This window comes from Podarcis melisellensis (genome assembly GCF_964234715.1).
Source record: "Podarcis melisellensis genome assembly, chromosome: 5".
Lineage (NCBI taxonomy): Eukaryota > Metazoa > Chordata > Lepidosauria > Squamata > Lacertidae > Podarcis > Podarcis melisellensis.
Window position 1 is genome coordinate 81605029 of NC_138537.1, and position 21701 is coordinate 81626729.

Genomic DNA, 21701 nt, shown 5'->3' on the forward strand with positions numbered 1-21701 from the left:
TTCTGCCTTTGACAGTAGGTATTTGTGCTCAGGCGCAGACAGAATCGGAGCTCCAAAACTGCAGAGACGTTTTAATGCAATTACTGGCTGACCAAATGATTTAGCCCCTGTGAAGGCCGGGCAGGCTTTAATGCTCTCGAGTGCATTCAAATCAGTCACTTCCTGGCTGTAATTTTTGCTTGTTATCCCTTGGCACTGGCCAAGTCAATCAATTCTTACATTCAGAGCCCACCGCTGCCATTGCCGCTGCTGCTGCCGCTGCTGCAGGATACAAAATAATGAAGAAAAATAGGTGGGGTGTTGAAGGAGGTGAGCCAGACCGAAGACACTATGATGTGGAATGAAAGTAAAAGCCGGATGAGTCGAAACCCCTCAGGGGTTTGCAAGTTAGAATGGCACAGCAATGTTCAAATCTGGATTCACATGATTCACATCCAAATGTGTGTGTGTGTGTGTGTGTGTGTGTGTGTGTGTGTGTGTGTGTGTGGAGTTGGGGGATGGTGGCAGTAGTTTTCTAACATTTACCATAAATATGAAAAGAGAGTTATCAAGAGGTGTTTCATTTAGACTACACTAGCCAGCAAGGCTATGGACTCCATATATGAACTGCTTTTCTGTGGAAGCACTGAGAAAGTGTGATGTGGTAAAATATCAAATTTTAGCACCACAGAATTTATGGGCAAGATCCATTGCAAGAAGCACTCAAGTTAATCCCAAGAGGAAAGTAAAGCAGTGACATATAGCGGGGGGAGGGGGGCACACAGGGGCGGTTGCTGCAGGCACAAAATTTTAACACTCAGTGCTTCCTCAGTACAGCTGCATGCTGGGATCTGTTGAAAAGGGTTTCTCCATGCAAACCAGGAAATGACCGCTCCAGACAACAAAATGACTCTTCTTTTATTATCTCTGAGGCTATCTCTTAGGCAGCTGAATGCACATGTGTTCTCTGTTTGTTTGTTTCCCCCTCCATGTGGCCCTGGGCCCTGGCAACCCACACTCTGCCACTGTAGTTAAGCACATGATAGGCAAGGCAATCCTAGCAGTGGTGCTCACCCAGCCTCTGGTCAGTCGTGGTGTAGCCTTATTAGAGTTCACCAATTGGGTCTGCGTTGCTCCGGGACAGGAGGAAGGAAGTCAAAATGACACCGAGGTTGTTTCAAAGAAAGAGTTTATTCTGCTCTCTGGATAGCAGAAGGCACTTGCGTGGTGAGTCCACAGCAAGTACAAAGAAATGACAGGTTTCATGCAGTTTATATATCCTCCAGGCACCCTCTCACTCCTCCCCTAGGAGCCCAACCATGACAGCATACGTACACAGGTTGACATCACATATGTTCCTGCTCTGGTACTCTCAACCATAAAGGGATCTTCCTTCCTGTACTTCTGACCATAAAGGGATATTCCTGTTCCTACTCCTATCTTGGAGCAAGAGGTCACTACTTCTGAGAACATGCTCTGGCGTTAGTCCCAGACTTGGGTCTCTGCATCATTTGTGTTCAGAACATAAGATATGTCTGTGTCTGTTCTACTGGTAGAGTCAAGGCCAGTCTTGCCGTCAAACTGATAAGGGAGAGAGCTGTGTTCTTGTTTTGCATTTGCTCAACGGCTGAAGTTTATGCATTTTAGCTAAGGAGAAATGGGGATTTTGGTGCAGTTTAAAAACTGCCTGCACAGTCAGTTTTTGGATTTTGGAAACCCATTCCTTCAGTGGCTCTGCTGTTTACCAGAAGGTTGAAGGGGAAGGTGTGGCAGTGGTGAGTTCAATGCACTGCAAACACATGGATGTAGCCAATCCAGGACTCCCGCTAGTGTGTTTGCACTGTGCCAACCTCACTGCAGCCTCACTCCCTCACCCTCCTCATAAGCAGCAGCAATGTGACTGACTGGAGGTCAGGTGAGCACTGCTGTCCCACCATGTCATCCACTACTGGGCAATCACATGGTCCCATTATGCTGGCAGCTGCCAATGTCACCAGAACATTAGCATAATGCAGTTGGGATCCTGGGCAGTCCCAGCAGCAAAGGTGGCAGCAAAATGGCACCGCTGCAAACCATGATGCAGCAAACCTTACAAACACTTTCCCAGCTTCCATGTCAATTGTCAGGAATGAGCCAGCTCCTAGTGGAACTTTACAGCCTGCTACAGAACAGAGAGGCTTAGATTGGATGCAGGCTGAGCAAAGAACACAGCAGTCAGTGGTGAATCCTCTGGACATTGGAATGCCAGTTGCCAAGGGAACAAATGAGAGTGGGCTGGAACACAGCCAAAGTTCTCAGGAAGCTAAAACAACCACAAACAGACACAGAGACAGTCTGTCAGAACAGAAAGAGGCTGGAGCTAATCCAATATGTTTGAAGAGTCAGAGAATGGGAGGGCTGCTAGATAGGAAGCAAAACAAGAGATGTAAGGGGCAATGGTTCAATATATTCTGTAGAAACCGGAAGGAGTCTTCAGAAGGGTCATCTTGAGTGATAATGCCGGTGGCTGCGTTAGAGCCGTCCGAAGCTATATGTTTGTTTTTGCAATAAATCCTTTTTTAATTAACTAAGCTTACTGTGTTATCAAGCTGGGAACCTGGACTCCTGACAGCAATGCTGTTGGCTCCCACCGGTCATACTGTCCTGTGCTGAAAACATTTCCATATGGATCCCTGATACTAGAGCTCCACTGGTGCAAGGAGTCAGTCAATATCCTATCCTTATTCAACCAGTCCGCATGGAGAATAGATTTGCACAGCAAGTACTTCCTGTTGTCACCAATGAGGGTTAAAGGTGCTTAATGTGACCAAAACTGGAATTGTGGAATTTGTGTTTTTGAAACGCGTCCTTTGCAGGAAATAACAACAACACACTACCAAATCCAAAATAGATCATTTAAAAGTTGGTAAATGGGTTGAATATTTTGTGTGATTGTCATCAATTTATTTGTAGCTATTCAACAGACTTGTAGCAAAGTCACTGACCCCCAAATAAACACCAGGCTCAGGCAGGAGCAGAGCCAGCCCAACACATTTTGCTGCCTGAAGCAAAAGAGAAGATGGAGCAATGCAACAATATTATCCACCACAGCTGGAACAATGGGGCAGCTTATGAAGTGCAGAAGTGGCTAGCTAGCCCATCGGGGCAATAACAGGAACACTGTTGCCAGATCACAGCCTCTGACACATGAGGCATTCTGCTTAATGGTCACACTAGAGGGAGGAAGAGGCCACTTGGTTTTATTCTGGGGAAGGTGCTTTTCAAGGGCTGCGCAGAGCAGCATCATTCAAAAGAGGAGCCTGAAGTATCAGTCACTTCTTTCAGAATGAGGAGAATAATGAAGAAAGAAGGGGAGGCAGATGGGGAAATGCCAGTATGAAGATTTATGCAACTCTAAGGTGATTAAGTAGCAATTATGAAAGCTGACTTGCAAATATTAGCATAAAATGTCCTTCCTGAAGTACTTAAATGCCTAAATGCACAAATCTCTTTGTGCATTCCACATTGGCCACAATATGTACACACATCTCAAATCCCAAATGTAAAATGTGGTCCCACTGCTAGTTTATAAGGACTGTCAGTCAGCCATGTTTATCTATTGGTAAGCAGATCCCTCCTCCAGCCCATTTCATAAATAATTGGGAGTAGTCAGGCCGATTTCCTGCATGCCCTCTAAATGTCGGAAAAGCAAATCTGGACGCCATATTAGTGACGACATCATTATTGCACATCAGAGCTTGGAAGCCACAACCTTTCCTAGGCCTTAATGCCAATGTGGCTCCCTCATTATTGCCCCATTGTGTTCCTTCTGTTTTCATGGATAGCCTGTGTACTCTTGGCTCCATGTATCCTTTGGAAGGACCTCTAAAGCCGCAGCTTCCCACTTCAGATGTCATGGGAAATGGCAGTATAAGAAATGGATTATTATTATTTTTGCTGAAGCTGGATGCACAAGGAGACGACAGGAGGGGTGAAGAGGAAACATGCAGGAATTGAGCTTGTTCCCAATGCCCAAAACAGGGTTTACTCTACTGAAATGGTTACATTTGGATTGGGCCTAGGACCGCCATAAATTCTTGCTGCTTTTGCCACAGGTTGTGCCACCCATGCAGCAAGCATTCTGCTCCTATTTTGATGTCATTGCAGTTGATGAGATGGATATTCCCTAACAGAAAAGCAGGGGAAATCCCACTGTAACGAGATCCATGCAAGCCCTCTGTTCACCACCTGCCTAGGCACACCTGTAAGATCAATATGTTAGGTGATGATTCTAACCACACTTATCTGCAAGCAAGTTCCGTTGCAATCTCTGTACAATTCAATGCTGTTCAATGTGCTGGTTCTCGTAACCAAAGTCCTTGAAGTGGCAGGGTTACTGGAAAGGATTCTCGTGGTTCATCTCTTCAGCAAGCTGAGGGGGGGAGCTAGTAGCTCTCTCTTCCTTCCCTCGCTGAGCATTCAACAAGGAACAAATATGAGTGGGGATGCGGAGCAGCAGCTTCCTGCTGGGCTATACTGTGGGGAGTTGCGGTCGAACTAATCGGATCCATTGCTTGCTTGACCTATTCACGATGTAGCACATCCCAAAGTAGAAAGTGTGGGATCTGGCAGAAGCAAGCCTGTTTGGAAGCTAGAATATGAATGGTCCAAGAATACTACCTTTCCCAGGGCTCAGACTTTCTCTGAAGAGGTTGTGCGTGTTTGTGGGTGGGTGGGGGGCAAATGACTCTCTCCTTCCTCCGCTATGTTCCGAGAACCCATGAGGGTAACAGATGTGTCCATCTCTGGACCTTCTTGCATGTTCCTCAAGAGCATGGATAGGGCTGTCTGATCCTCCTACAGGTAAGCTATAGGTGCATGCATAGGTGCCAATTCTAAAGGGCCCAGGTCCCTTCGGGGCCACCAATAAAATATTTGCCCCCTCCCAATGTTGAGGACAGTCAGGAGCAGAGGTGGTCAAACAAAGAGCCAAGTGTGGCGTGGCGTGGCGTGGCTTCCGTGGCTCCTTCTCCTGCCACAAAGGGAGGGAGAAGCATCAACAGGCCAGTGGCAGGAGGAGGAGGAGGAAGCCAAGTGCCCGAGAAGAGGAGTCATCGGCCACTGAAGTTGTGCCCCCACAGCATTTGGTACCACCCCCTGACTCCTCCTAGCATCCCGACATCACATGCATCATCAGCACCCCAAATCTTCTGCTCAAATCAGTGCCTCTGGAGCATGGTTCATTCTGACTTATTCTAAGGAACCCAAATCCTAATGAATCTATTGCATGGCTTTCTGCGAGTTACAGTTCATAGCTCAAAAAACTGAGCGATCCATTGTCAATTAGAAAATTAATCCATATGGCTTTGCCGTTGATACATTAATACTGTCAAATCCCAGCGCCATATTGATCTGCATGCTTAATTATCTTTTGTAAACAGAGCATCCAGTACCGACTTTTGAGTAAAGGATTATTGGAAAAGGTGAGAGATTTGTTGATACATTCTGAAGTCTGGAGCTCGGGGCGGTCTTTTAGACATATGTCAAGCTCAAGGGATAGCTGGTCCCTAAATGTCAGGTTAGCACAACCTTTGACTGAGCATGCTGAACACAACATCCTAGTCATGAACTGAAGCCGATTTGGTGTTTCTCAGCATCTCTGTTTGTATATTAGTTTGCTGAGTGGCACTTTGGCTTAGCTGGTCCCAACTTATATTAAGACAGTTCTTAATTCTCAGTTTTATTATGCTTCTGTCATTGCTAGCTAAAGGGGACTAACATTCATTGGAATAATCAAAACAAAAATGCAGCTGAAAATGCTTTTTTTAATAAAAAAAACTACTGCATTTTGTGATCTGTTTACATTAATATTTAATTTAAAGTAGTTTGAAGATTAATGCCTGCAATTCTTTCCCTTTCTTTTCTTTTTAAAGCTTTATTAACCAAAGATACTAGAGGATAGCATTTTGCCCGTTGCACTGTAGAAAACCGCGCCAAGGAGGAAAATGTGTTTGTGGCTGAAATCCTACAAAGCCATCCCTTTCTCATCCTCCGCCCCTCTCCTCCTTCCTAAATAATAATAATAACAAAACACCAATCCATGGGGTACTAACAGGGCTCTGATTAAATATTCTGTGTCATAATTTATGCAAAAGCAAATCCCAACAGGAATCAGGAGCTCTGAAAAATCTGTTGTGAAATAATTATCCTGAATGACATTGTCGAAATGGTCCACAAGGATGTTGTCAATAATACATTACACAAAATCGGTTGGAAATAAACCTTGAAAATTACATGATATTCCTGGAACCTTGAAAGAATTATCTGTAAACAAATTTAATCAGTTTGATGTTATGCATCCCACTCAACCTCTTATTATCTGATCATCTAGGTTTTAGAACGCTATGGGGAGTTGAATGACAATGAGCAGCGTCTTGTGAGAGATGACTTGCCGACGCTTGTGTGTGCTGGTTACTGAGCTACCTGATCACCTTTCTGACCTGCTTTTAATTTGCATTCCTGCCTTGTTGCTTGGATGCCTTTGGTGACACCCACTAATGGGGACATGGCTGTTTGTTTTACTCCCCTGACAAGAAGGTAGCTTGTTAGCCAAGGTGTGAACTTGCTCCTTTGCCTATGATTTGCAAAAGTGGTTACTGTACCTGATTTTGTCTGTTTGGCATTCTCTCTTTGTTTGCTTGTTTGCTTGAAACCAAGACCCAAATTCTACATTTCAGATTTAAATACCAGCACAACTCACCCAGCTGTTTTCAAAGGGTGGAGCAAAGTAAATATATTGTTATAGATCTTGGGGGGGTTGACAGAGTTTGGGGGTGCAGGGGCATTTATAATATGGTTACCAGATGTCCCCATTTCCTGGGGACAGTCCCCAGATTTACAAACCAGTCCCCTATCATTTCCACTATCATTCCGACTGAAGTTGAAAAGTGTCCCTGGATTCATTGAAAAAAATCTGGTAACCTTAACTTATAACTGCTAGAGCAAGTGAGTGTTAGAAATTAATAAGTGGTAGGATTTGGATAATATTTGACGTATTGAAGGGAAGATGCCAGGCCAGGCACCTGAGGTAGAAATGGCTAAGAATGACAAAAGATTCTGGAAGCAAGTCTTTAACACATCAGTGAAAACCATCAGGGGGACGAGATTCTTTGCCAGTGGACAGAATCGGGGGGGGGGGGAGTTCCTATGGTTACTGTGGATGGAGAAAGTTTAGGATTTCAGCTTCCAGGACTAGGAAAACAGGGGAGGGGGCAGGCTGTGCCCAAAGAAGGTGAAAGTGTTATGTTACACAAGGCTTGGGGCGGGGGGGTTGGGGTTGGGCAATGGTTCTTGGGAAGGAGAAAGGTGGAGCCAGAACTCCAGGCAGAGGCCATGCAAGGCAGAACCATATTGGCAGGCTGTGACAGAAACGAAGATTGTAATGCTCTGAACTCTCTCCAAAGTAGACAAAGTAAATATGTGAACAATATGGGACAGGGTGGAACAATATGGAATAGTATGGGATGCGGGTGGCGCTGTGGTCTAAACCACCGAGCCTCTTGGGCTTGCCGATCAGAAGGTCAGCGGTTCGAATCTCCATGACAGGGTGAGCTCCCATTGCTCTGTCCCAGCTCCTGCCAACCTAGAAGTTCAAAAGCATGCCAGTTCAAGTAGGTAAATAGGTACCACTGTGGCAGGAAGGTAAACGGCGTTTCCATGCGCTCTGGTTTTCATCACGTCCCGTTGCACCTGAAATGGTTTAGTCCTGCTGGCCACATGCCCCGGAAAGCTGTCTGTGGACTAACGCCGACTCCCTCATCCTGAAAATGAAATAAGCACCGCAACCCCATAGTCGCCTTTGACTGGAATTAAGCATCCAGGGGTCCTTTACCTTTTTTTACCTATGTGAACAATAAACCATTTCTCTTAAAGAAACCAGTCTCCACTGTGCCTTGGTTTCCCAATGGAAACATGACCAAGCAGGGTGCCAGCTCTACTCTAGGAAGCTCCCTGTGTGACTTAGAGCCCTGATTGTGACATCACGTGGAGAACATCAGCAAGTAAAGGAGGCTCTCTACATCAGACCTTTGCCATCACATTCATGCCAGGTGTAAACTGGGTAAAGCTCACATGCCAGAGGGGGTGGGGCTTGGCAGCACACTGCTTTTTACCCTCACATGTTTACTTACACATAAGTAAAAGGAAGACCCCAGCAGGGCTTTGTGTGTATGGTGTTCCCCCTTGGGTTGCTTGCCAGGCCTCCTGAGATCCCAGGAATATTTTTAGAAGGTGTGCAAAGTAAAAGATGTTTTGCTGTTTTTATTTTAACTACTTCTTTAGGTGTCTATCTTGTGAACCACCATGAGATCTTTCGAGGAAGGGTGATATATCAATCTAAATAAAATTTAAAATAATAAGTAATAAAGGAGGGCAGGGAGTGAGGAGGCAGGCTACTTTCTCAGAAAAATTAGGAGAGCAGTGCCTGTTTGCCTCATGTCTCAAGTTCTATAAACGCTAGAAACTGGCTCTTTTTAGAAGGAAAAAAGGAAAGCTGATGATTATGATTCCATACCCTCAAACATTTCTACGATGAAAATAATTCCATTCCATACTGATAATGATATTATTTATATCCTGCCCATCTGACTGGGTTGCCCCAGCCACTCTGAGTGGCTTCCAACATATATAAAAAACATAATAATACTATACAGGGCTGCCTTCAGATGTCTTCTAAAGGTTGTATCTCCTTGGCTCGGGGGTTCACATAACTCCATACCCTCCAACATTTCTCTGATGAAAATAGCGATGTCCTAAGGAAAAGCGGGACATCCCGGGATCAAATCAGAAAGTGGGGTGGCTTCTGTAAATCTGGGGCTGTCCTTGGAAAATAGGGGCACTTGGGGGGGTCTGTGGTTCATGGGGGTGCAAGGAGGACTGCCTCCCCAATGGGTACCCATTGGGCTGGGGAAACCCACTGAAATCCTAATACGTCAGGTCAGTCCTAAGTCTGGCTCTCAGTCCTTTCCGTCTTCAAATGTAAGCCCCCCCCCCAGCTGTTTCATTCAGTAGCTTTGTGAAATGGGAAAGGAGTGGGGCATGCAATCATTTCTACATCAGCAGGCAGACTTGCTGTGCTAATCCTTTTCTGAATCTAAACTGGGGAGTTCCACTGCAAAAAAAAAATTGCACGCATCTTAATTTAGATTTGGGGGAAATGGTGAAACACTTTCATTGATGGTAGGGCTGGGAAGGAATTTGGAATGGGAAGGAAAACTACATTATGCAAGCATTTGGGACCCATTCCTTGTGGGATGGGCAGATATCCTCTCATACCAAGCGTGGGTGGCTTTTGGTAATGGGTATTTTCACCTTTAGGCCTGGGGGCCGTGTGGTGACCTCCCTAACCAGCATGATGGTGTGCCAATGAGATGGCAGCCATCATTTAGATGTTGGCCCTGATGACATGGGAGCTGTAGTTGCACGGTCCTTGAACCCAAAAATTGGTTGCTGGGTTTCAAGGTGACTTTTTTTGTGAAATGCTACTTGTTCCACGCCCTAGATAGGCACACTTGTGTAGCCTCAAAGTGTGGATGAGATGGTGGCATCAGGAGGAGGGTTTGAGATCCGGTTCCTTCTCTAAGGGCAACACTTGCTTTGAGTCACAAGCAGGTGAAGTTTGTTGTCTCCATGTCCTGCTTATGGGCTTCTCATGGATATCTGGTTGGCTGCTTTGAAAACAGGATGCTAGACCAGACAGACCTTTGATCAGATCCAACAGGTTGCATGACGAGTTCCCACCTCCCTCCAGCGGAAATAAAGACACATGACGCAATTATCTAGGTTAATGGGCTAACTGGCCACAACTTTATGGGTTACAGGTAATGAGCGGTATTGGCTTAGGCATTGGTCCTAATTGACTATCCAGCTTCAGCCTGTCTGCTCAAAGTCCGGGAAGGGTTAACCACCAGTAGGGGGAGTCCTGCTGATGCACATCAACTAGGAACTCCCCCGGGATCACCACTCGGGGGCGTGCCTTAGGCCCTCACCTCCATAGGCTTTGGACAGGGCCATGCCCCCCGGAATGCTTTATCGGACTACCCTTCAATATGTGGGGGGAGGTGATTGCGCTTCCTCCCCCTTCCATCTATAAACAATACCCCTACCAATGCCTAACCGCCAATGCCAAGGAAGTTGTGATGCTATGAGGTAGGCGAAAAACCAAGTGGCTGGTGCCAATTTGCCAAGTGGAAAAAGTTCCTACTAGACCCATTAATGGCGACCAACCGAGGTCCATAGCAAGGTAATTGGAAACCTTAAAGGGAGGGAGGTTGGGAAACCGGAGCAGCTGAAGCGGTCGAAAGAGGGAGATCCCCGGCCGCTCCAGCGCTAAATAGGGCAGGCCACACACCCCAAGCCAGCCAATTGGCTGGCCAATGGGTGACGCGCCCAGGGATTCACTCAATCACATGGAGGCTGAGAGCCAGCCCCCGCGCACGTGGAGGGGGCGTGAAGCCCGCAACCCCACCTTCTCTCTAGCTCGGAAGTGGCTTTCCTTCTTATGGTCTTATGTATTGAGACACAAGCCCCAGTGAGTCCCAAGGGAAGCTTATAAGGCTACAGTGCAGACGCAAATCCTGGTTCAAATGCAGTTCCATTCCACTGAATAATCCTTATATCTTCCATGTTTTCTATAGCGCAGTCTCCTACTTAATGTTACGGAGAAATACATCTTTCCGTTTTCTGGGGTGCTTTTTCTTTTTCTAAGGACAAAATTGCAGTTATTTGCTAGGCCACTGCCTGGTTTTGTGGCTAAAAAGAGGTCTGCAAGGGGCGCCGGTATCAGATGAAGGACACTCATTATAAGGAAGGGCGACGCTGGGGCTAATTCTCATGTCATCTAGATAATGAAGGCAACTCGGCAGGCTCTGCCCTTTGCCTGCCCCATCTCCGTCCCCAAGACCATGCTAGATAAAGGCAATAAAGCAAGATAATAACCCAGGAACCCGTTTGCCAACCTGTGGTCACCTACAGATTTAAGAAGAGGGAGGATGAAAGCTGGGCTAACGTCCTCCTTTCTTACAAGACTTGAGAGGTACCTTTTGCCGTTAACAGCAGAGGATAATGAACAAATGCAGCAGGGACATTGGTTTCCTTTCTTTCTTTTCAACATATTTTATTACCTTTATTGGCACACACCTCTCTAACATCTGCATACACGCTGATCCCACAAGCCCAAAGGTTAGAGGAAAAGAGTCGCATCCACAAAACAGATTGCTGGTAGTCCTTGGTTCTGTCATGCAGTTGGGTGAATCAACCCCTTTCCAGGTGGCACCGGATGTTGGGAGTCTGGTAAATACGTTGCAGAGATGTGCGGAAAGAAAGAGTCTGATAAGACTGCTGGTAGGAAGGATGAAGAAAGCTGAAGGTGTATCACTCATAGCTGGGGGAGAAAAGCCATTCCAAGTGTAGGTTCTGCCTGCTTCTTGGGAGAAAAGCAATGACAAACCTAGACAGCATCTTAAAAAGCAGAGACATCACCTTGCCAACAAAGGTCCATATAGTTAAAGCTATGGTTTTCCCAGTAGTGATGTATGGAAGTGAGAGCTGGACCATAAAGAAGGCTGATCACCCATTAGAGTTGATGTTTTTGAATTATGGTGCTGGGGAGGAGACTCTTGAGAGTCCCATGGACTGCAAGAAGATCAAACCTATCCATTCTTAAGGAAATCAGCCCTGAGTGCTCACTGGAAGGACAGATCCTGAAGCTGAGGCTCCAATACTTTGGCCACCTCGTGAGAAGAGAAGACTCCCTGGAAAAGACCCTGATGCTGGAAAAGATTGAGGGCACAAGGAGAAGGGGACAACAGAGGACGAGATGGTTGGATAGTGTTTTCGAAGCTACCAGCATGAGTTTAACCAAACTGCAGGAGGCAGTGGAAGACAGGAGTGCCTGGCGTGCTCTGGTCCATGGGGTCACAAAGAGTCGGACATGACTAAACGACTAAACAACAACAACAACAAGCTGGAGCAAAGAAGCCAGCACAGTTGCATGGAAACTCACACTTGGACTAACTTGGAGGGGAAGCAGGAAGGAACAGAGAAAGAATAAGAGGGGGAAATAGGTTTGAACTTTCATAAAGTCATAGAGTTGGAAGAGACCACAAGGGTTCCTGCAATGCAGGAATCTCTTTGCCCAACGTGGGGCTTGAACCCAAGATCCCTGAGATTAAGAGTCCATTGCCCTACTGACTGAGCCTCTTTTATCGCTGCTGCCGCTCTTGGGGGAGCTGCTTCACTTCTGATCCCATTCATTCGTAGAGGAGGTTGACAAGGACACCCTGAGCCTTGCCAATGCCTCAGTCCCTGTCACTGAGATCTTTCTGGGAGGGGTGCCCGACATGTCTCTCTTTTGCTCTGCGCTGGTGGCAGAAGGGAGGCTACACCTTGTAATCATCATACCCTATTTTTGAGCCTTTTCCTCTCGGCCTAATCTCACACTCACACAGCAGGAAGAACGGGAGGCGAAGTGGCTCCTTCCCTAGGAATGCAGCTCGGTTTCAAGTTGCTGATTTGGTTCTTTTCTTCTCCTTCTCAGAGTTCATGCTGAGGCTGTGCCGGTAGCACCCGCCGTAGCCGTTCGAGCTCGCTGGCCCAGTGGGACTAATTACTGCATTTACAGTAAAACATGCAAGGAAATGTATCTCCCTATCTCTGCATAGCCAAGATTACTGGAGGATAACCTACTACATTACACAGATTAATACTCCAGTGAGTAAATTAATCCTCAGAATTTCACTCACTCCTTGTGGCTTATAAATTTTAATTGGCTCTAAACTGCCACATGAATTTATGTGAATGTCTATTGATGCAGTGGAAGAGATCAGAAATTACTCTATCAGCCTTCGAACCTTCAGGATAAGAGAGCAGGCTACGCTGAGACCAATTTACAAACATATATTAAATGTCCGTAAGGTGGGGATTCAAAACTTTTACATATTACATAAATCTCAGAATTAAGAGGAACAAAAGCGCTGCAGAGAGGAAGACAAAGGCTGCAATTTAAATGGACATATTTGCTCATTGTAGCTATGCACGGGTGTCTCCCATCAGCACATCGCCATAACTGAGTCAGTGATCTCAATTACCTCTTGATTGCTTAGATGGCTAAAAAAAATTAAATCAATACAGGATAAGTTTACCAACAGATATTAGACAGGAAAGCTAAACAGAGTATCTCTGTTCAGAGGCAGCATCTGGATGAGCTGAGTGAAATTTAGGGATAGAGAACTCGTGGTCCTCCAGAGCTGGCCAATGTTAGGGGTGGGGGAGCCAACAGCATATGAGGGGCCACCAGTTCCCCATTCCTAGTGCAGTTTATCTCTCTCCAGTGGGGGCAGGTAGCTCAGATGGCCAATGCAGAGCCACACTCTCCTTTCTCTCTGGGAGAAGGGAGTGTTGTCCCATACCCAAAGGCCTGGCTGTTAAGTTGTGGGTGAACATATCAGATGACACAGTGATTCTTCAAACAGCTCTTGTTTATTCACAGGCCAGAACAGAACTGAACTGAAGGGCTCAGCCAGCCTGCTTATATAGAGCTCCAGAACAGTGTAATTGTAACAATTTTCTGTAACTATCCAATCACTGAACGTCACTTTCGATCCCTTATTTGCATACGAGGACCTGAACTATCTACAGTATCCCCCTGCTGGCCCAGGGTGAGAACTTCAGTACATAACACTGGCCCTGGCACGGCTTGTCTCCCCGCAGGGCATGTCATGGGGGCACCTGGCTGCACCCTCTTGTGCCCTCGGAATCACATGCCCAGGGCCGCCACCCCCACAGCCTCAGGCATGCTACACCAGTGCTCAGAGAATCTCACTATTCCAACGAAAGAAAGTTCTTAGACTTGAAGTCAGGGAGAACAGTTTGGAAACCATTCGTTTCTGTTGAACATAGAGGAGTCATGGTTCTCTGTACGCTCCCCCAATCCATTATTTCCTTCTCCTCTCTTCATCCTCATTCACCTGTTCATCCTATGGCCCGCCAAGCCAAACCAGCTTTCTATGGTGCCCTGTCAGGTGCCCGGCAATCCCCTATTCTTGCAATTCCAGGCAGACAACAAAACCAGCAGGTTTCACAAGACCCCTGGGGGCTGCCAAAGAGCATATGGCCAGAGAACCACATTCAGCTTGAAGGGTCAGGTGTTGCGAAAGCCCATTGGAAGAGATGAAAGACAATGGGTTGTTGTCACTGGATTTTGTGCCAAGATCTCCCTTGGAATCTATGGGGGAAGATTTCAGTTGCTACTCATCAGCTTGTTTGAGGTGTGGGTTTTTTATTATTTAAAAAAGCTGCTAAATCAGGGTGATTTTATGGGAAGGAGGCAGTCAGCACGGGGAGAGGAAGAAGAAGCCTCTTGGATCTGAACAATGTAACTGCTTTGGACTTTGGAAGAGAAGGAAAAGAGTGATGGGGTTGATGTTCGTGTTTACTGGAATTGCGCAGACAACCAAGATTATTTGGTTCATTTCTAACTTTAAAAGCTGAGGGTCTTAATTAGTTAGATTAGAATGGCTCATTGACTCTGGTGAGCTTATGATAGGCTATCAAGCAAACTGCTGGAGACCTTCAGTTGCAAGAAAGGGGTCTTGCTTTTTCTTCTCTGCATCACTTTTCTCATCCACTCTAGAAAGATCACCCAGTGCCATCTGTCGGGGCTTGGAACAGGTTCAGATCAAATAGCCAATGCCTTGTGCATGAAGGATGCCAGCTGGAAGAATGAAGAAAGCATAGCATCATTTGGGCAAGACTAACCTTTGAACGACACCTTTGGGATACTTACCTGGAAGGAAGGTCTCATCTCTTGTTTAACTAGCCCTGCTCCATCCTCAGCAGTCCCCCTTTTCTCAATGAGTGTCTACCCCCATCACTACCATGGCTTGCAGCTGCCAGGCCTACTGTTGCTGCCTTTAGAGCACATTTGAAGCACACTCTTCCCTCAAACTGTCATTTGTTAAGGGTTGCTGGGAACTGTAATTCTGTGAGGGGTAAATTACAATGCCTGAAATTCATCAAGGGAGTTTGTGGTTCACCTCAGGTGTCAAAATGTCTCGGGCCGGCCCTGACTCTCACTGTTGCTGCTGGATGGATTGGTGAGGGTTAGGAGTCCCACAACCTCTGGAGGGCCGCAACCCTGCTCTAAGACATACACAAAAGGCCCTTGAACTTCAAGAGAAGTTTTAACTTTCTGGGGTTCACTGGGTGTTACAGATAACTACGTGTAACTGAGCCTAAGTGCCTTTGTTTCCTTGTAAGTAAGATAAAATAAAATAAAAAGCTTTGGGAAGTGGGGCTTTGAGTGTGAAAGTGTCAGGGGAGGTGGTGCCTTGGTTTCCCCAACTCAGTTAATCCAAGCACTTTTTACTACAGACAAATGTTGTGGTCTTCAGGTTTTAATGCCAGCCATGGAATCTCCCAGTGCCTTGTTTTGCAGGCCTTGCATTTATTGTTTCCAAAGCAAGTAAGAACGTTTTTTACTCTTTAGTCAGAGATATATAGTCTGAACTCTTAATGTCACCTTAATGTTATTTGTCTGGGCCTAAAGAGCTGAACTCTGAATTGATGGGGTTTTCATTTCCTCTTACTGAGATATAATTAATGCTTCCTGAAACCAGTCAGGCTCAGGATATTTTAATTCAATTGTAACTATGCAAGGCTCTCTACAATTAACTCCACGAAGCAAGTGGGTGCATTACTGCTCCATTTTAAAATAAAGGTGCAGAATTACTATAAAAGAGGGAGCTTCACAGACAGAACGGGTGGTGCCAGTTGACCTAGCGGGAAGACATGCTTCAGAAAAGCTGGGAGCCTCACAACACCAGCTATCTTTACAGCTCTAGCAGTGATTAGAGATAAATGAATCTGCCAGTTTTGGTTTCTCCTGGTTTCTCTTTTTTTTCCCCCAACCGTAAACTCAATTTGCCACATTTCCACATCCGTTTGCTAGAAAAAGAAAGCTGTGGTGAGAAAAATTGTCAGCGTATTCTCATCCTAATACATGCAATTGTTTTCTTACTCCATGTATTTTTACCTAATACGTGCATGTTTGCAAGCTGTTTTCCCATATGTAATGCACTTCTGCATATTATTTTCACAAAGGTATGCATTTGATAAGTTTTAAAATGGTCTTCTTGCAAACTCTCCAAAGGTCAGGTTCATGTGCTTTCCCATACACCAGTCAGAAAATTTAGCTTTGTGATAAAAATGCCTAGCTATTTGGTATAGGCACTCAAGAATGGCTGGTGAGAGCCATGTGGCTGAGCTGGAGCAAGTAGCACAGACCTGTTCAGTAGCTGGAGCAAGTAGCTCAGACGCTGAATTATAAGGTAAACTGAATACAATAGGCTTGATTACCTATATCCTCCCAAGGCGAGGAAAAGTGACAAAGCTAAGCCTGGTAGAACAGCTTACTCTATGGTGTTAACCCCTTCATGCATTAATTAGACTTATGTAGGTTATATGAGGCTGGTTGTCCCACAGGAAGAGCGAGTGACTAGGCAGTGGCAAGAGGAAGAATGTAAGGTCATAAGAACAGCCTTCTGGCTTTGGCCAATGCCCCATCTAGTCTAGCATCCTGCTCTCACAGTGGCCAACCAGACACCTGTGGGAAAGCAAGGAGAAGGAAGAAGTGGACCCACCCAGGTTTGGGGGTCCACCAAGATCATTTTGCCCAAACACCTTCACAAAAGATCCTGAAACTAACACTGACTATACATAAGCAGACCAAAGGGAGCAGGAGTCCCACCCATCCATCTGGGAGAACTGAAGTACTCTGGGCTGCTTCTGTTTCCTGCTCGACTGGTTGACCAACTCCAAGTCCATCCCTGGTGGGAGAAGAAAGCTAACATTTTTACTGGGAGGGTTTCTCACTTTCTTCCATTTTTGTGACTTATGAGGCACACAGCCGTGCGATAGAAATCTCATCGCTTACCCTTATCTAAAGGATATCCTCTAATTTGATAGGAAAGTGCAGGAGTGTTTTGAAAAATAGATCTCAGCACAATTTACTGCAGATGCCCTTCAAGCCTCTGCCGGAGGAATCATTTATCAAATATGCGAGAACATGTCACAGCAAGGATTTCTGAGCCTTATCCTAAATTGCGCTTCATATATGGATTAATGAATGAAGTAATAAATCAGGAAAGATTGCTGGGAGCTCTTGGTTCACCGGCTCTTGTGGCTTCCTTTCGCAACATCCTCTCCTGCAAGGCAGCGAGGCAGAAGGTGCTGGGAGTGAGAGGGCTGAAATGTATCGGGTTTCCTCTTCGTACTGTATATCGCCAGTCCTGCTGGCCCTTTCTCTTTGTCTGAAGATCAAGGTAACACTTGAGTAGCCGTGAGACTGGTCTGGAGCAGGGCTGGATTTAGGTTTGATGAAGCCCTAAGCTACTGAAGGAAATGGGGCCCTTTATATGTCCAGCTGTCCTTTGTCAACAACAAATTGTCGCAGTTTTTTTGTGTTGAATATATGCTATATGGTAATAGGTATCTAAAGCCATTTGCAACCAGTCCATGCAGAATGTAGGCACCCTGTACAGTGGTACCTCGGGTTACATACGCTTCAGGTTACATACGCTTCAGGTTACAGACTCCGCTAACACAGAAATAGTGCTTCAAGTTAAAAACTTTGCTTCAAGATGAGAACAGAAATTGTGCTCAGGCGGAACAGCAGCAGCAGGAGGCCCCATTAGCTAAAGTGGTGCTTCAGGTTAAGAACAGTTTCAGGTTAAGTACGGACCTCTGGAACAAATTAAGTACTTAACCCGAGGTACCACTGTATATAGAAATGAGCAAACCAGTGATATTTTAGGAAGCAGGCTAGCAGGCAAGGCCCATGGCTTACATCATAGAAGCCCACACAGCACAAAACACTGTTGCTGTATGTAGGTTTTATTTTATTTGAATAAATATTTATTTGAACCTAAAGGCAGCTGTCCCTCAAAATTTGCACTTTTCTGAATTTTTCACTGCAGTTCTCTAGCTAAGTAATACATACAAAAATACATATGTACTGCAGTGAAAATTTGCACTTTTCTGAATTTTTCACTGCAGTTCTCTAGCTAAGTAATACATACAAAAATACATATGTACTGCAGTGAAGTGTGCATAAAATGTTGCTGGAAATATTGCACAATATCATTGTTTTGCAAAAATGTTTGTGTTGGGCAGAATTGCACACGTGTATTAGGAGAAATTCACACTGAAAAAAGCTGATTTATTGGCATTTTCTTTTCTTTTTTAAAGACTCTCTAGCTGATATGGAAATGTGAAGGAGTGAAGTCCTGAACTTAAGTGAGGAAAAACAAGGAACTGAAGAAAACCAAGACAGAGATTCACACTTTCCTAGCTGCCTGAGGTAAACTTGATGGCTGAACAGAGATACATCATTTTTATTCACTACACCACACTTTCGAAGACAATGCAGAATGACAGCTTATGGGAGGCTGCTCCAAAGGATAGGTGCCTGATTCCACTATCATATGGAATGGAACTGCTGATGAGATATTATCTGCTGGAGGCCCAGGAAGGCAGCCATGATCCAAACCCCCAGCCAGCGGTTCTTAACCTCTGGGTCCCCAGATGGTGTTGGACTACAACTCCCATCATCCCTGAGCTCTGGCCTTGCTAGCTAGGAATGATGGGAGTTGCAGTCCAACAACATCTGGGGACCCACAGGTTGAGAACCGCTGCGGGCCCTAGCCAAAGCCAGGAGCTATACAAAGGAGTTTGGAAGCACTTGATCCAGTGGCGTAGTGTGGGTTGTCAGCACCCGGGGCAAGGCAAGTAATTTGCACCCCCTAACCCGTGGATTTGCGCCCCCTAACCCTAACCCCCAGATGTTGTGCCCGGTGCGGCTGGCCCCCCCTGCACCCCCCACGCTATGCCACTGACTTGATCCCTCAAGAAGTTAAAACCAAAGCTGCTAAATTACTTTGATTTACTCCTCTGTGTTTACGTGGCCCCTCTTTGCGTGCAGTAATTTAGACCTTGGAAGGAAGCAAAGGCAATGTTACAACCATAAAAAAAAAATAATACACTGGACTTGGTAGTTGTCTGGGACTTAACTAGTCCTGAGTCTAAAAACCAATGCTTTTGTCTAAAGTTAGCTTTGCTGGTGTGGCATTGATCAAGCTGTTTAGAAATAGTAAGAACATGGAAGTCATGATGTTTTATTTATTAATTATTATTTTACCCTTCCCTTCCTCTCAAAAGAGCCCAGGGCAAAATATAATCATCATCATCGTCATCATCATGTGGTTATTTTGAAGATGGAGAGCACTGTGGAGGCATTTCCAATAGTCAATATCAGGGGACCATATGCTGTTTCTATGGAAATTGCTTGTGAGCTGGCGGGCGGATCATTACCTAGCTGCTAAGGGTGTGCAAAATCCCACAACTCTGCCCCAAGCACCAGACAGGTTTTGTTTTCCTCCCTCTCTCTCTCTCTCTCTCTCTCTCTCTCTCATTTGCATCCCTTCTCTTTTATCCGCATGTAAACAGGAGCGCCCTGTTCTGACAGGTTGTCACCAGCCTCATCTTTATCCTGAGGGCTACTACTGTGAAGTACAACTGCTCCCGACAGTCCCTTTCATCTTGTCTACACAGAGTTAAGGAAGAGGCTGAAAGATTTCACCGCGAGAAGCATGTAAAGCCCACTTTAGCATTAATGCGACAACCCTGGAAGAAGCGGAATGAGAAAGCCCCCAAGTGTGGCATCCGTCGCGGGAGCCTTAAATTTGTCACAAAACAGGCTGCCTCCACACTTAATGCCGCACGTCTCCAAAGGGCTTGGTTATCATATCAAGTGTTTGTTTTGTTCCCTCAGCTCGTCTGTGTTTGTTGTGAGGCAAGGAAAGGTGAAGAAGAAAACTCCTCGAGGAACGGCAGAGGAGCCAAATAAACATCCTTTTAAAGTATTCCCACCCACCTCACCTTGCATCGTCGAAGCTTCATAATCTGGGCTCAGGGAGGCTAGAAATCAAGATTGCCACAGTTCCCCCACTTCTGTTGCCTCCTGCAGAAGGAACACAGCTTGGTCATAATTTAAAATCAGAGATACCATAGGTTTAGCTGCCTGGTATTTGTTCCAGGGTTGCTTTGTTAACATTATGAGAGTTCCTAGTCCTCATTGTCGTTGTGGAGCATCTGAGTAGGTTTCCATCCTGGCTGCGGGCTTTCTGTCCCCAACTAGCTCGGGGCATTTTCAGAAGCGACAATGGGAGCACTTACTGTCACAGAGCGTTTGTAAAGGTGGTTAATGGCAAGATGGCACGCGAGAGAAATCCATAAATCAAATCATTCCAGTCCAGTGCATGGCCTGAAGGACCCATGAAGCATCACCTCCTGCTGAACCTGGAGAAGAGACCACCTTGGATCATTCATGCTCCCTGCCTTGAGCTCTATTAAGGAAAGGTGGGCTAGAATCGATAAAAAGAATAACCAAAGTAGCTTTTTGCTTTAACCATCACATTAAATTGCTTCAGAGGAGGTTGTTGGCGGTGGGGGTCAAACCAAGGCACATTTAGCTTAGCTGGATCAACCATGAAAGGAATAAGATTATAGGAGGATCTGGAATGCAAAGGGCAACCAGGCAAGGACTGTTAATAATCTGTGCATGCCATCAGTGTGTAGAAGGAGACTCACACTCCCAGTGGCCCTGCACCTCCACATGCAGGTGTTACCTTCAGACAGTCTTCCATGTGTTCAGAGTAAGTGCAGAGAACAGAGTGGGTCCAGGTTTCTTCATCCCAACCCCGATATCCAGCCCTATCCATGCATTCCATGTGACATCTGCAAAGGGTTTCACACATAGGACAGGACACACACATAAACTCCTCTCTCTGCAGTGTTGTACCCAAGCAGGGCCAGATTTAGGTCTGATGTGGCCCTAAGCTACTGAGGGTAACGGGGCCCCTTATATGTCCAGCTGTCCTTTGTCAACAACGAATTGTCACTGTTTTTTGTGTTGAATATATGCTATATGGTAATTTATGGAACTAATGGGCATCTAAAGCCATTTGCACTTAACAAAATATGTATAGTATTTTATCAAAGTAATTGTTGAAAAGTCCCGTTGCTCAGTCCCTGCTCCTGCCAACCTAGCAGTTCAAAAGCACGTCAAAGTGCAAGTAGATAAATAGGTACCACTCCGGCGGGAAGGTAAACGGCATTTCTGTGCACTGCTCTGGTTCGCCAGAAGCGGCTTTGTCATGCTGGCCACATGACCTGGAAGCTCTCGATAAAGCGAGATGAGCGCCGCAATCCCAGAGTCGGTCACGACTGGACCTAATGGTCAGGGGTCCCTTTACCTTTACCTTTTACCATGCAGAATGTAGGCACCCTATATATAGAAATGAGCAAACCAGTGATATTTTAGGGAGCAGGCTAGCAGGCGGGACCCATTTCTTACATCATAGGAACTACACAACACAAAACACTGTTGCTGTATGTAGGTTTTGTTTTATTTGTTTTTTATCTTATATTTTGGAAATGTACATCCAGGGTTTTTTTCCTTTAATTTTTTAGAGGGGCCCCAAGGGAGTGGGGCCCTAAGTTATAGCTTGTTTAGCTTATACGTAAATCCGTCACTGTACCCAAGCATGGATGGTAAAGGGCAAGGCAGGTGGAGCTGATGGGAAGGGTAGGGGAGACGTGTTTGCATCATGTTATGTTGCTTTGCCCGG

General features: G+C 45.7%; 3 long non-coding RNA genes across 3 annotated transcripts; all 3 read left to right on the forward strand.

Moving 5' to 3' along the window:
- The first annotated feature begins 4727 nt into the window (after nucleotides 1–4727).
- LOC309370071 lies at nucleotides 4728–6202 on the forward strand. Its single transcript, XR_014168410.1, has 3 exons — nucleotides 4728–4821; nucleotides 5400–5441; nucleotides 5892–6202. It is a non-coding gene; the product is annotated as an uncharacterized lncRNA (long non-coding RNA).
- A 1835-nt stretch (nucleotides 6203–8037) lies between these two features.
- On the forward strand, nucleotides 8038–14369 carry LOC309371279. Its single transcript, XR_014169006.1, has 3 exons — nucleotides 8038–8247; nucleotides 12554–12726; nucleotides 14070–14369. It is a non-coding gene; the product is annotated as an uncharacterized lncRNA (long non-coding RNA).
- Nucleotides 14370–18287: 3918 nt separating this feature from the next.
- LOC309371217 lies at nucleotides 18288–19934 on the forward strand. Its single transcript, XR_014168926.1, has 2 exons — nucleotides 18288–18373; nucleotides 19519–19934. It is a non-coding gene; the product is annotated as an uncharacterized lncRNA (long non-coding RNA).
- Nucleotides 19935–21701: the final 1767 nt, after the last annotated feature.